Source organism: Acomys minous (genome assembly GCF_964271855.1).
Source record: "Acomys minous genome assembly, chromosome: 10".
Taxonomy (NCBI): Eukaryota; Metazoa; Chordata; class Mammalia; order Rodentia; family Muridae; genus Acomys; species Acomys minous.
In genome coordinates this window covers 51,870,160-51,884,852 of record NC_140491.1, presented here as the reverse complement: position 1 = coordinate 51,884,852, position 14,693 = coordinate 51,870,160, and positions in this window count along the sequence as shown.

Genomic DNA, 14,693 nt, shown 5'->3' with positions numbered 1-14,693 from the left:
CATTTCAGTCAGTGGCAGACCAACATACAAAAGAGATCTTAGTACCAGATACTATTGGGAGGGCTGGAGGGAGGGGTTTCATAAACAGTCCTTTCAATTAACCTACCAAAGGGTTTTCCCCAGTAGTAAAAATTAATCAAATGCACATCTAATTGCCAATCCTCTTTGATCAACATGCCATGGCCCAGGGTGATGCACTGAATGTGGAGGAGTGCCTTGAGTGGATGGAGCAGTTGTCAATATAGCATGGTTTAGCCAATCAGCTGGGCAGAAGGACAGGAAGTAGAAGGCGGGGATTCCAGGAAAGGAGGAGCCGAGAGTAGACAGTTGAGAGAGAACAGTTGGTGGAGAGCAGCTGCCCTAGGAGGGTCAGATTGGCAAGTGCTTGGGATGTAGTAGGTTATGAGGATTAGAGTGGTTTAGTTTAGTTTACTAGTAGATTAGTAGCAGTTTAGATTCTGCCCAGCATAGTGCTTACAGCTTTAAATTACTCTTCAGTCTCATTGTATCAGTTATTTGTACCCTAGGTCATACTGATACATATCAATTATTGGCTTCTTAGGCCTTACAGATATAATATCTGCAACAGCGAGTAAATCGGCTAAAGGGTGGGCCAAAGTAGGGATGAAATAGAAGGCGAATTTGAGTCACTATGTCCCCTGCAGTCATTTGCGCCCAGTGTCCCCAGTATGGAAGGCAGTGCTCATGTGTTAGTCACGTTGGCACTCAGGCACTAATAATGCTGGCTGAGTGCACAGACTGAGCACGCGGCTCGAGCTTCACCTACTCACACCTGAATCTTCTGTGGAATGAGAAGGAAACCCAGTATTAAAATCCATAACCCCTTTTATGCCAGCACCCCAAAGCTGACTGTGTACCCCACGTCAATACAAGTAACAGCCGCCATTGGCACCATTCAGCCAGACACCTGTTCTGTAGCAGACGCTGTGCTGGGGTTCACTCAGCATCTCACCAGGTCTCACGGCAGCTCGGCAAGGTGCACACCATTCCCTTCTCTGTAGCCAGAACGAGGGCCCAGGCGTGTCTAGGAATCGCCCAGGGTCACGCCGGGGTAAACGGAAGTTGAGATGGAAACCTACCGTATGTGGCTTCCACCCTGCCCTCTCACTGGCCCCAAACACATGCTCTCAGAAGCATCTAGGTAAGTGTAGATCTATGCAGTCCCGAAGCCAAAGCAGGTAGAAGCTTGGACGCCGCCCCCCCTCTCCCCCAGACTAGGGTCAGTGAAAGTAATCAAAGTGAGTTCTCTGTTTTTAGTCTAAGAACACATTTGCCCAAGGAAAGACTAAGCAAGCAAACTCAAACGCCCAGGTGCTTCCTATAGGTTAGAACCACACGGACTCAGTTGTTATTATATCTGTAAGGCCTAGGAAGCCAATAACTAATACTTATCAGTATGACCTAGGGCACAAATAACCCACACAATGAGACGGAAATGTAATTCAAAGCTGCAAGCACTCCGCTGGGCAGAATCTAAACTGCTACTAACCTACTAGTGAACTAAAATAAACTACTCTAATCCTCATAACCTGCTGTATCCCAATCACTCGCCAATCTGACCCTCTTAGGGCAGTTTCTCTCCACCAGCTGTTCTCTCTCAACTGTCAATTCCCGGCTCCTCCTCCTCCTCTCCTGGAAGCCCCGCCTTCCACTTCCTGTCCTTCTGCCCAGCTGATTGGCTAAACAGCGCTTTATTGACAACTGCTCCACCCACTCAAGGCACTCCTCTGCAACTCACTGCAACTTGACTTTCCCTTCTGTCTTAGCATTTCCCATGGTTCATTGCTTCTGCCGCTCTGTCGACAACCCCTGAACTCTGTGTATTGCAGTCTCACCACCTGGAGCTCTCAATTTGGAATAACAGTTATCTTCTGTTTGAGGGTCCCCAGACATCTGGAGGAACTCACTCAGCTGCGCCAGGTGGAATCATGGCTACATTCTTGTTCTTCAGCTTAGTGCTGCAATACCTGGCTTATGCACCCCTTCAGCCCCATACTCCAATCTCTACCCTTGAACATAGCACACGTTGCTGGCCTCCCTAAAGTTCTCCGTGATATTCCCTTGGTCCTAGGGATATACATTGGTGTTTTGTCTGCATGTATGTGAGGATGTTGATCTTAGAGTTACAGACAGTTGTGAGGTGCCATGTGAGTGCTGGGATTTGAACCTGGGTCCTTTGGAAGAACAGTCAGTGCTCTTAACCACTGAGCCGTCCCTCCAGCCCTAAATAGGCAGTTTCTTAGAAGACATATTTCTAGAAGGTAGATGAGTGGCTCAAGCTCCCTTAGATAGGTGGGAAGAATATTCACACTTTGATCACACCATACTAAGCAATTTTAATTAGTGTGTGTGTGTGTGTGTGTGTGTGTATTTGGGCTGTATATGAGTCTTTTATTAGTTGCTGTTTTTAACAAAATCTCAAACGTTCAATTTTACCAATAAAGACTCAGGAGCCAGATGCTGGGGTGAAAGCCTGTTAGCTCAGAGAGGCAGAGAAAGGACCCAACTGACCTTCTTCCACAGCTGACATCCCGGAAGAAAGGGAGCCTCCTTCCCCACACATCAAAAAACAAAACCAAACAAACAGACTCAAAACGAAACCTCAAACTGAATCTCCCTCCCTTCTACTTCCTGTGTGTCTCTATCCATCCTCCTGACTTCCTCTTACTCTCTCTGTTTTTTTTTTTTCCTATATTCACTCCCTGTCAACTGGTTGCTTGCTCTGCCTCTTGACCTGTGGTTGACTTTATTTAATCTGTTTACAATATTCAAACAGGAAGCTCTTGAATTAAAGGTGTGTGCTAAGGCTGGGCCACACCACAAGAAACAGTTTCTTTTCCCAATAAAAAGCACAATCTTGGGGTTCACAGTGTGATCAAATATCCTGCAACACAGGCCTCTCTGTCACTCCTATTGAGTCTGTTTAGTTATGGCTCACTGATAAAATTGAGTTTCTGGATAGAGAAGCTAAGAACCAAACTATATTAAACCCACGTAGGCAAAACCAAAGTAACCAGCTGCCCCTGACACTTGTTCTCCACTGTGTCTTAGACACATCTTCCCTACACCAGTAATGATTTCCTAAGGCTTCACAAATTTGAAGATCAATACTCTTAAGAAAACAGGGTAAACTCCGATGTGATACATTGGTAAAAGGAAATGTTCCTGGTGGTTATTTATGTATTAGCTTGTTACAAACATCCTCACACCGAGATCTAATCTCCTATCTAATCTCCTTGTTTGGAAGCTTCGGTTTTCCGTCATATCTTGAGGTCCCAAGTGAACCTGGTCCTTTGGAACCACAAATGTCACACCCATGTCTATTACCAGAGCACAGCTGTAGCTGCTCTTTTGCAGGGTAAGTCTCTCACCATTTTAGATGAACAGAATTAATCCCTGACTTAATCAAGCCTTGAGGGGTACGTTTCTGAGCCCCAAAAGCAAAAGGTGAGTTGAAAGACTTAGAAGGAGACGAATTGCCTGGGAATTCCAGGATAGAGAATTATAGGAATAACATCATTTATGAATGCCCACCGGCCCACACTAACTTCACCTCACTCCTGCAATGCTGTCCTGGCACCCATCTTTAAGGAAGAGGAAATTAAGAATTTAATAATTTGGAATAGAGTATTTGAAACTAGACCTAGCTGCCTCCGAAGTCTATGCAGGTAGTTTATTGTGATGCGGAGATTCATTTTAATAAAGTTCATCTATCTACTCACCTGTATTTATCAGTTATTGTATGTTAAGCACTGAAAATATACGAATAAGTAAGATGTTCACCATTGAAGGCCTTGTAATTAAGTAGCAGGAGTCTATTGTAAATATGCAAAGTACAAGTATAACAAGCTGTTATAGATGGAGCAGTGGGGTACACTCAGAGAAGGTGAAGTCTAAGTTCATGTGGGAGTAATGAGTTCTCCCATGGGCTGTGTCAGTTGACCTGAGTCTTACAGAAGAAGCAGTCTCTTCATGTGTGCGCGATTATTTGATGTGGAAAGAACAGTATAGAGAGAAAGAGTCTTGGGGAAAAACTTAGAATGTACAGTTGAAACAAGGGGGACCGGGTAGTATTGGAGGGGTGATGACAACAAGATGATGCCAGGTAGGCAAAGAGGCCTCGTACACCCTGCTGGGGAGCTCTGCTCTTACCCTATAGGAAGAAGCCTTGACCGACTTCCAGGGGAGCAATCTCAAGACCAGGTTCGGCCTTACCAGCTGATGACAGCGTGAAGCTGAGGAGACGGCACTCCTTACAGCAACAAGAGCCATTGCATGTATGCCTGTTAATACATGCCTGTTGTCTCCCCAAACTGCCCAGAAGTTCCCCCTGGAGGAAAAATAACAGAATTATGTAATAATGAACTATTTGAAAAGTACATGTGTGGATATAGGAGGAACACGTATGTTTGCATGTGCATGCATGTGTGTGTTGAGTGTTCTGGGCTTAGCAGTTCAGGCTTTTGTGAGATTCTGTGTGTGTGTGTGTGTGTGTGTGTGTGTGTGTGTGTGTGTGTGTGTGTACATGTGTACATCATGCATGTATTGAGGCCACAGGTTAAACTCCAGTGTCTTACTCTATTGCTCTTTCTTTATTTTTTGAGGCAAGATCTCCTGTTGAACCTGGGGCTTACTGTGAAAGCTGCACTGTGGGGATCTACTGTCTCTGCCCTGACTCACAGGGTACTGGGATTACAGGCTCGCACCATCTGCCTAGTCTTTTACGTAGGGCCCGGGGATCTGAACTCAGGCCCTCACACTTACACAGCAGGCACTTTTCTGACGGCATCAGTTCCTCAGCCATGAGATTCTTTTGAAATGTGATGATTTCATCTATCAACTTAGCTTCCTCTTGCCATTTTGGTTTCAAAAAAGTCAGCAATGCTGTCTAATTTTGTTGAAATATGGATCTACTGTTCACTGCTTTTGTTCAAATTGTTATAGCACACTGTATAAATGACTAATAGCGTCCTGACGCCCGTCTTTTGAGTTCATTTTAACCCATCCTCCTCTACACTTCTCATATGGAACTTTCCAGAAATCCTTCTGGCCTTATTCTGGCTTTATATTTTAAACGTCTGCACTTTTGCCTGGTCTGTCCTGAAGTCTGCCCAGGCCCTGACAGGCTTTCCCACGCATCTAATTACAGTACTCTCATGAAACACCAGGCGCGATGGCTCTCCCTGTAAGCCCAGCACTTGGGAGAAAAAGGGCAAACAGTCTCAAGTTTGAGAGTTCAAGGCCAGCCTGGGTGCCATAGTGAGACCCTGTTAAACTAAAGCAAACAACGTTACGACACTCATGGCATGTTACATTAATTTATCTCTTTCCATAGATTTCAACTTGGAGAACAAAAATCTGTTTATCGTTCATTTTACTGCTGCTGTGTGGATATGAATATGTTGGTACCAACCACGTGGTTTACTTTGCACAACAGGAGTCGCGGCATCATGAAAATCTGAAGACGTTTTAGCTGCTCTGCGTTGTGATTTACTGAACAGCAGCTAACATGCTACCCTTTGATTACACACCAATACCTGTAGCTCTCTTTTCTTTAAACTCTCCTTTATTCCGGCTCTTTAGACCTCAACTTCCCTTCCAACCTTCCAACTCTACATAGAAGAGAGAAGGTTAGTGGGGAGAGGGGGACCCTTTACTTCTACTGGCTGTTTAAGGTGGAAAGGTCTTTGGGTCTATACCAATGTCTGTCAATAGCAGACGCAGCCAGCAATTTCCTCCCGGCCGCTGCACCCTGAGGCATTCCTCTCCGTCTGTTGTTCCAAAAGGTCTCTGATATCTTCAAACTGTGACCCGCCTCATGCCAAGACCCCACACCACGCTATGCTCTCTCTCACCACATGCCAACATGGTACGTCACGCTATGCTCTCTCTCACCACATGCCAACATGGTACGTCACGCTATGCTCTCTCTGAGATCTCATGTATAGTCTCAGAGTCCTAGACCACACCGCAATCCATGCCCCACGAGGAAGAACATACCAGCTGGCAAAAGTCACACCCTTCACGAGACAATTATCAGCTGTGGACAAACTAAAGCTCAAACTAAAATCCTACATTTAGGATTAAAACAAAAACCTATTTATATAACACAACCGAGTTTCCGAGGAAACCAAAACTTCCATTACACATACGTAACCTTACCTTCAAGAAAAGATAAACGATGCCAAAATTTATAGACTTTTTGGGAGCAATAATTCTGAAATAGCAAAAAAAGTTAATTTTGTTTTGTTGTTTGTTTGTTTGCCTCTTTGTTGTGAGAAAGGGACCCACTACGTAGCCCAGGCTGGCTTGGAAATCATTATGTATCCCATGGTGCCTTGCACTCATGACTCTTCTTCTGGATTGTGGCAACTTTTGGCACAATAAGCTCTTGTTCCTTTTAGAAAAAACTATTAAGGTCCTAAACATCTACTCCTGTGACCATCTTGGTACTTTTAGGCACTGATGAATCAAGCATTCGTACAATAACTATCAAATGTGTATGTATTTTGAATATCAAGCGATCTTCTCTTTGAGGCTGCACTGTTGAGCCGTGCATCTACTCTCTTCCAATTAGACTATAAATAACTCCAGACCAGGAACTAAAAAGCCTTTAAAGATGAATCGATTATACCATGATCCTATTATCCAAATGCAGGGCCTTTGCAGTTCTGAAAAATTAAAGATAAGGCCACTCTTGGCTGCTTACTGCTTTTAGGTGTCCGCACGTTTAATGTCTTTGAGTGCTAGCCTAAGTGACTACATGGTGGAGGAAGGACAGTGGTGACATGAACCTGGTGACCGTGTGTGTCACAGTGCGGCAGCCCCTTCAGACAAGGGCTTCAGCTGTGGTGTGCTTGCTTTACACTGGGCCTGTTGCAAAGAGCAATTTCCGGAGTCTTTGGCTTTTCCTGGAACCGTGTGTTCCGTGCTATCCTGTTTTTCATCCTTCTGTAAGGAGCCCTCTCCTTTCTTGACTTTCGTTTAGAATGAACACACATTGATGCCTAACTTCATTTTCAGGAAAATAGAAATCCATGTACCAATTTTGTTGTTGTTGTTGTTGGTTTTTTGGTGTTTTTTTCCCCCAGACAGGGTTTCTGTTTTAGCCCTGGCTGTCCTGGAACTCACTCTGTGGACCAGGCTGGATGTCAACTCACAGAGATCAGCCAGCTTCTACCTCCTAAGTGCTGGGATTAAAGGTGAGTGCCACCACTGCCTGGCCATGTGCCAAAATTTAAACCGTATGGCTTAACTTGTGTTTAAAAGGTTCTGGGGCCTGAGTACTTAAAATGCTTAAAGTTGGAGGGATGGGTGGGTGGGTGGGTGGTGTTTAGAAATATCTTTTACAATGCCGAGCAAGAATCTGGCTTTTTAATGACATAATGTCCCCAAATCAGAGTCTTTTAGACCTAGAATGAAGATTTACATTTACAACAAGTTAGAGTTAAATAAACTTACCAAACATAATGGCACAGTTTCCCTGACCTGAAACCTACCATTGAGTTAGCCTAACCAACGCGGGGCCTTCATAGATGAGCAGCTCCGGCCGCCTCGGTGTCTCTGCCTCTGTGCCTATTCCGCTATGCAAAAGCTTTATGTCAATTTACTTTTTGAGCCGTTTAACACCAGACCAAACCATTCCTTCAGCACATTTTAAACAATCCCTTAAAGACCTCTTTTTCTTGGCTCTGTTTCCAATCTAGGCTTATCACAATAATATTTCATGCTCTGTGCTTCTGAAAAAATTCAATATTCAAGAACAAAGTAATCCAGAGCTTTGCTTCATTTCAGCCTTTTTATGTCCTGGGGCTGTCGCGACTCGATGACCCAGTTTTTATTGTCACATCTCACTGTCTGTTGCTGTGACCAGCTTGCCTAATGCTCTTCTCATCCTTATCAGTTTTACCTTAATTCAACCCCCCCTTTAAAAAAATTCTTTGCATTTCTCTTTTCTCAGCTTTTAGACTTCCCCCTTCCCAGGAGACCCAGTGTTCCTCTGGTGGATACCTAGCAATACAAAACCAAACATAGCTAAAGACCTCAAGTCTGTTGGCAAAATTTCATTCACTGTTTTTTTAGAATCATGGGTGAATTATAAGAAGTGAACATTAGAAATTGATAATTATAATGGTTTATACCTAAGGCAAAATATCACATTTTCTCTTATATATAGATCTAGCATTAACAAACTACATATGAAAGAAACCAGCAATATTTTTATCTAAACTTGCATGTGTCGTGCACGCACACACACAGACACACAGACACACACACACACACAGACACACAGACACAGACAGACACACACACATACACATACACACACACACACACAGACACACATAGACATACACACACCACATGAGGGAGGGAGGAAAGTTGAAGGGGGCTGTTGGGTGGGGAGAGGCAGTCATGGGAAGAATGTTTGGGGGACACGTGTGAACAAAGTTCAGGAATATATATGTTTGACCATGTCAAGCTGAAACTCATTAAGCGACAACTAAATAAATTGATAAAGAAGATATTTTAAAATGTGCGTAATTTTGGACAAAATATTGCTCTTAAGAATCTGCCTTGTTAATTACAAGGGGCCACCTAAGATCAGTAAAAATCTGTGTAGATGAGATACAGAAACAAAAGAAAAAAACAGTGTAAACATCCAACAATAGGAAAGAAGTGAAAAAAGTCTCAGCGCCCTCACTGGATACAGTAATGAGAACAGGCGCAGGACTGAGAGTGCTTCCGGCTACAGCTATTCTTTTCTGACTTAGTAAATGATGCTTGTTTGTTTGTTTGTTTTGAGACAGTGTCTCCCAGGTTGGCTTAGAACCTTCAATCCTGCTGTATCTGTCTCCCCAGTGCTGTGGTTACAGGTGTATGTATCAACCTAGCTCACTTTCTTCATTTCTTTTAAGACAGGGTCTCACTGTGTAGCCCGGGATGATGGAAACTCACAGAGACTCACCCATGTCTGCATCCTGAGTGCTGGGTTTAAAGGCATGCAGCATATTTTAAAAAGGTCTTTTTTTTTTTAAAGTATAGAGACTCTCCCAAACAGCTCAAATACTTTCAAGTACTGAGATTGTCATTACGTGCCTACTCCACAACTACACTTTCTAATGAAGCAAATTTAAATTGCATTTACCTGCCCTGTGTGTGCGCATGTGCGTGCGTGCATGTGTGTGTGTGTGCGTGCGTGTGTGTGTGTGTGTGTGTGTGTGTGTGTGTGTGTGTGTACATGTACCAATCTGTATCAAAGTCAGAAGACAAGTTGGGGACTCAGTTCTCTCCTTCCTCCATGTTGGTCCTGGGGATAAAAGACTTCAGAATAGCCAGCTCTTGTGTTTATTTTTTAAAACTACATTCTAATTTATATATGTGTATGTGGAAGGCAGCATGTGGATCCTAGGCCTTGGCGACCTGTGCCTTGACCTACCGAGTCATCTTTCCCCCACACACTATGCTTTAAAGTAGCATTAAAAAAACAAACAAACAAACAAAAACAAGGAAACAAGGCATTTGGCAACATTTGCTATTTTAGGCTAGGAGAAGTGTAGATAGGTCTTCTTTATTCTCAAAGTGTATAATCTTAATTGATCCAAATAAAGAATCATTTTAGCAGAAGTTGGAGAGCAGGCTACGTTCTTCATTTTGAATACATTTTGAGCCAGAGGATGACGTTGTACCTGTGTGGACCCACGGACGGCACATGTGTCTGGCATCACCCATGAAGAAGAGTGGCAGACAACTTGTCCTGGGGGTAGGAAGGGGGCCACCTTGTAAAGTTGTTTGGGGTTGTCTTAGTTAGGGTTTTACTGCTGTGAAGAGACTCTTACAGAGGAAAACACTTACTTGAGGTTTAGTCCATTGTCACCAAGGTGGGAAGCACGGCGCTGCGCAGGCGGACTTGGTGCGGGAGAAGGAGCGCAAAGTTCTACATCTGGATCCCAAGGCAGCCAGGAGGAGACAGGATGTGTCTCACACTGGGTGTAGCTTCAGCATTTAAGACCCCAAAGCCCCACCTCCATGGTGACATGCTTTCTTTAACAAGGCCCCCCCTTTCTAGTAGAGCTACTGCCTATGGCCGAGCATTCAAACACAGGAATCTATGGGGGCCATACCTATCCACACCACCACAGGGGGTGAATTGAGACTGTAGGGGCGAGGGGTGTATTTAGATCATGTCAAGAAAACCAAGCCCAAGAACTTAATGGACATACCAAACTGAGGGTGTACATTCCTCACCTGGGCCAGAGACGGAAGTAAATAGCAACGTAGGCAATGGCAACGGCCCCCTGCCAACCTGTCATCTGATCATCTGATGCCCACGTCAGGGACTGTCCCAGAGGCTTTGGTTCATTTCCGCTGCCAACGTGTTTTAACCAACTGCTGTCTGCCCGTCCTGGTGGGCAGCCATGGGTGATCCGCCAGGCGCCCATCTTTCCGTTGCGTCATCTAGACCTTGGCCTGACGTTCCGCTTCTCCAGCTGGACTCGGGACTGGCGCAGCTCTGCTCTCGAACCCTCGCCTCTCAGCAGCCTGACCTTCTGCTGCCGAGGACGGCCAGAATCACCTCCTTGTAGCTCGGCTCGTTATCAACAGGGATTCGGCTTGCATCATTATTAGCTTCTCTGGATTTCCTGAAACCTCTAAACCTCTGCTGTGGCTGCTTAGCCCTTACAGGCCTATGGATATGGATATGTTTTCTGGGTGACGTCATCTGAGAGTTTCTATCGGTAATTAAGGTTGTAATGAAAGAGCTCGTGTTTGCTTTGCTGCGCATTGGGACGTTTTTCAAGGAAAGAGGGCACACCGGGCAAATAGCTGCCAGTGAAGCCACTACATTGTGTGGGTTTACTGCTATTCAATAAATCCTGGTCTTGTAGAACGACATCAAAATGCTAATTTATTCTGACAGTATTATGACAGTATAGAAGGCTATTCAGATAAAGTTCTGTTTAAGTGTAATAACAGGGAGGGGACAACAAAGCAGGACGCCATTTTGGTTATCACTGTCATCCTCTCTGGAAAGATAAACCAGGGCATTATTTTTCCTGAGGTGATATGGAGAAATGTCCATTTGCCCAGACAGGGCACCAGCAGTAAGTTGAGTCCACCATGGAGAAGCAGTGAGTTTACTAGACTTAGATACAGGAGCCTGGGTGAGGGAGTGCGTGTGCATGCTTGTGTGTGTGCTCGTGTGCGCATGTGCGATGCTAAGGAGTAAGCCTAGCATATGCTGTCCTGCACTCAGATAAAGCAACTCTCTGATGTGGTCCACACCACCAGCCCTTAGTGATTGAAGCAGCGTCTCACTAGCTCAGGCCGAGAACTCGGTATGTAGCCTAGGCTGCTCTCAAAGTCTCTGCCTTCTGACAAGTCCTGAGATTAGAGCCACGCATCACCATCCTGCCTTAGCTAAAGTTTTAATCTATTATTTTAATATTTACTTATTAACTTTAGTTTTTGTGTATGAGTGTTTGACCCCCTATATGCAAGTGTACCACATGCACACATTCACTGTCACATACACACCGTCACATACACACAAACACAGTCACACATACATACAGTCACATACACACACAGTCACACATATACAGTCACATATACACACACAGCCAAATATACACACAGTCACACATACATATACACACAGTCACAAACACACATGGTCACATACACACAGTCATACACATATAGTCACCTATACACACAGGCACATTTACATATACATACACAGCCACACATACGCATATACATAGTCACATGTACACACAGTCACATATACACTCAGTCACATACACATAGTCACATACATAATACACAGTCACACATACACAGTTTCACACACATAGTCACACACACATATAGTCACATACACATACAGTCACACATACATATACACACAGTCTCACACACACACACACACACACACACAGCATAAAAGCCCTCACAGTTGTGTAGGTATTACTTTATTTTCAAGTTAATTTTATTATCACTTTTCAAGCATCTCTATTCTGTGCCATTTCTTCTTTTTCCTCAAGTTTCATCATGTTGTGCCTACAGGATTTTAGGGCCAAAAACAGGACTCTGTAGCCCTGACAGCTGAGGCTTGATTACCTGTTGTTATTGACTTAGATAAATATTGAGAAGAGCCATTTCCCACTGAAAATGATTGTAAATGCTTCATAGAAGCCCCAAGAGCTATGGAATATAAAAGACCGAGCACAGCTAAAATTTGAAGAAAATTTAAAACTTGAACAAAGTTTAGCAATGGACAGTCTTAGTTATTTTCATCTTACAGGGCATTTTAAGATAATTATTCTGAGTGACAGTCAGGATCATCAATCAACCTGTCTTAATTTTCTTTTCAAATAACAATTGATTTTTGTTTCAGTTCAAGGGATGAAACAATTTGTCAATAATGTTGTACTTGTATACACACTTCCATTTAATTTTGTGTTTTAAATATACATTAAAAAGTGTTCTAAATATAGTAGTATGCACTAACTTTTTTACACATGCACCTAGAATAATGATGTGGAATACCTTTTAACTATGACTGATGCACTGCTGAGGGGATCCAGTGTCTGGGATGTCTAATTCTCTTTGTGTAATTAAGTCCCTGTGCACACAAGCCAGGGAAAGGTTAGGGCCATGGACAACTCTGGTTTTGAAGAACAACAGCTTGGTGAAGTGTTTTCCTAAGTTTTGTGTTTTACTTGAGGAACACGGATATTCAAGATACAAATGAGCCCACAACAGCTGGCATTCTGTCTACACAGAAGGCCTTCATGGATTAATTCAGCTTCTACTTTTGAAACAAAACGGAGTCTTTGGCTTGGTAGGATGTTTGGTCTACAGCACTAGGAAAAAAAATTAGGGAAGGATACTAGTAACCAGGTCCACGTAGCCTCATTGTTTGCTGATGCACAACTGCATTGTGAGTATATCACAAGATTTTTTTTTTCCTTCCAGAGCTGAGGACCAAAGCCAGGGCCTTGCGTTTGCTAGGCAAGGGCTCCACCACTGAGCTAAATCCTCAACCCCTTATCACAAGACTCTTAACAAGATTTTAAATGGTGAAAATCCTGATGTAAACTGGGTGTGGTAGGGCACACCTTTAGTCCTAGAATTTAGGAGGCAGAGGCAGGCAGATTTCTGTGAGTTCAAGGCCAGCTGGTCTGCAACGTGAGATCCAGGACAACAAGGGCTACACAGAGAAACCCTGTCTCAAAACAAAACAAAACAAAACAAAACAAAACAAAACAAAACAAAACTGTAGGGCTCTTCTGGGAAGGGCAACATCTGGTGCTTCCAGATGGACTCTGAGGTAGGCATAGAGTGACAGATTCCCTTTTTCAGGGGGGTCTCCACTCTACCTGAAAACCTAGAAACTCTTAGGGGTGTCAGATAGCCAGCAGGGAGGCTACAAGGTTGTTTTTCCAAAGGTCCTGAGTTCGATTCCCAGCAACCACATGGTGGCTCATAACCATCTGTAATGAGATCTGGTGCCCTCTTCTGGTCTACTGGCTTATATAAAGACAGAATACAGGACATTCTCCACTGGTGAGTGGAGAAGGAGATCTAACTTTCACACAAACTCTGGTGCCCCATATTTGAACATGTCCCTTGGATGGAGATGCCTGGTGGCACTCAGAGGAAAGATAATAGGTCACCAAGGAGAGACTTGATACCCTATGAGCATATACAGGGGGAGGAGGTCCCCCTCAGACACAGACATAGGGGAGGGGAGGGGAGTAGGGGGGAAGTGGGAGGAAGGGAGGAATGGGAGGATACATGGGATGGGCTAACAACTGAGATGTAATATGAATAAATTAATTTAAAAAATAAAAATTAATAAAAAAAGACAGAATACTGTATACATAATAAATAAACAAATCTTAAAAAAGGAAGAAAGAAAGAAAGAAAGAAAGAAAACCTGTTCAGCAAGCACCTGGGAATTCCTGGAGATACCCAACCTATGCTAATGAGATATCATGGAGTCGTGGCTTTCAAACAGTGTCCTTTGACTTTTCCTGGAGGTCTTCCCCCACCCATGGATAATTAAATACTGCTTCCCCCCTCTTATGACAGGGCTGTTTTGCTACATGTAGATTAAGTATCCCTGTCATCTCTAGCCCCAGCAAATCAAAGACACTCACCCTCAAAACCCATGCCACTGCCCAACTTCTACAAATGTCTCTGATTCATGAAATAAACTCTCTCATGCTTGCACAATTATACCCACCGGGCCCGCAGCTCACCAGACCTGCCTTCTGCATGGTTTCAGGCATCCGCCAGCACCCCCTGCTGTACTAAGCACAGCAGCTTAACCAAGGGGCTGTAACACTTTGGTATCACTTCAGGCCTTGAGTTCCCACTGGTATCTAATACGGGCAATTTCATTCTAAGAGAGCTAACTGTAACACCCAGTGGGAAACAGATTTCCACCACCACCACCAGTGAGACTGGGAGCAGTGCCTAGAGCATGGGACTCACCCTGAGCACTCTAAGCCACCCCTGATAGAGAAATGGGACCTTTGCTCTTGAGGTCCCTGGTTCCCATCCAGGAAGCAAGCAGCACCTGGACCAGCCTAGCAGACATAGAAGCTGGGCCACCACTGGATGAGGAACAAGACAACACAAACAAACAAAAACAAACA